Here is a 1,909-nt window from a genome sequence, read left to right on the forward strand (position 1 = left end):
GGCTTATATTGCTGATATCTTTAGATAACAAATTTATGTTTCCTCTGAATATATACTCTTCTAATAAATGAGCCAGCAAACAAACTAATTCTGTTTGTGAAGGGTTCTTTAGGGTTTCACATAACAGCAAAAAAATAAAAATAAAATAAAATAATTCTTTGGTGATAATTAACATTTTAAATGAGGCATTGTCACATCTTCCTTACAATTTCACAATGCCATAATTGATCAGCAAGGTCAACATTTTCTTAAAACATACTAGTTTAATCATTGCTTTACCAATAAAACGTTAACCATTGAACAACTAAAATTACTCTTTTAAGCTCTATAAACTGAAGGAACATTTTTATTTATTGTTGTTGTGTAGAGTTCTAATTGGATGAAATTTGGCTTTGAAATTAAGTTTTGATTTGGAGCTGATATTATTGCAAAAAGGTAGAGCGCATAGGTATGGTGCTAAATACAAATTCCTTTTACCTTGGACAAGTTCTTTAATTTCTCTGAGCCTTGGTTTCCTATTCTGTAAAATGAGTGTGGTAGTTATGTGGTAATTATAATATCTATGTCACAGGACTTAAATGAGAATTAAAGGTGTTTATGCCTTTCACAGTGTTTTCACATGGGAAGCATCATATAAAGTCTCCAAGATATAATCTGATGTCAGCCATGCCTAACTGAAAATAGACTAAATTAGGAAAAATATAATCCTGATAGAGTATATTAGGGAAAATGTGTATAGAGGGATGAAACATAGTATATCATAGAAGAGAATAAGTAGCTATAGACAGGATTTTCACTTAAAAGTTACCAGAGAGCTTCCTGTTACTTAGAAGCAAAACCCTCCAAACTCACTAGTCTTTTCTCTGTTCAGTGAAAGTTCCAACCTCCTTCCCAACACCTGCCCTTTCCATCTGCTAATCCTTCTGCCTGCAACACTAAGCCCCGACTCTATCCCCTAACACCCTAGGCTGATGATTTCCTACCTTTCCTTCAAATCTCATTTTATATGAACTTGCCCCACAAGTATCTTACCTGGCTTCCCAGTCATAGGTTTTTCTGTTAAATTCTATCATAGTACCCTATATTTTTTATTCATTGAATTTATGAAAGTATATAATTATATACATTTATAAGGTTTAAAAGTGTCTGTCTCCCCCTTTAAATTGTAAACTCCATGATTGCAGAGACAGTGTCTATATTCCTAGTACCTGACAGAATGCCTGAGACAGTTCTCTTATTCAATACTTATTGAATAAATAAAAAAAATTTCTATGTAAGAACTTAATTAAAAAGTCTCTAGAAGATGTAATCAACTTGATTTAACTTCACACTAAGATCTAAGTAACTGTTATTGATTCTCTTTTGAAAGCACGTTTGGATGGGTGAGGAGAAGAAAAGGATGAAGATGGGGTAGTAGAAGCTAAACATAACATAAGCTTGGCCTCTGTCTCACATACCTTCCGTGATTGACTGAGCCTCTAAGATGGGCTGCTATCTCACAAGGTGTTATCCTTTCATTTGTAAATCGATTTCAGGTGAGAACACAAAGCAGCCATGAAAGTCTGAGAGTTCAAGATTTTAAAATTTGTTGTCTTGAAACTGTCAGCTAAATGGCTCCACTTTTCTCTTCCAAGGCTTATAAACTGACAAGACTGACAAGCTTGCTATCTTCCATCTCTGAAATGGACATATCTAGTTGAGGAAAGAATACTGAATATGTTTATGCAGGTGACATATTCTTTTTTTAAAGCTGAAATAAGTAGACATCGATGAGTTCATATTGGCAGTCTTCTCTCCCTAAAACCCACGTACACAGTAGACCTTCCTGGCACAGTGATCACCTACTCAGTCACTCAAGGATAGGATGTGAAGGTGAGGTGCATGATTCTCTCTGCCAGGATTCATGCTT

The sequence above is a fragment of the Pteropus vampyrus genome, unplaced genomic scaffold (assembly GCF_000151845.1).
Source record: "Pteropus vampyrus isolate Shadow unplaced genomic scaffold, Pvam_2.0 Scaffold284, whole genome shotgun sequence".
NCBI classification, from domain to species: domain Eukaryota; kingdom Metazoa; phylum Chordata; class Mammalia; order Chiroptera; family Pteropodidae; genus Pteropus; species Pteropus vampyrus.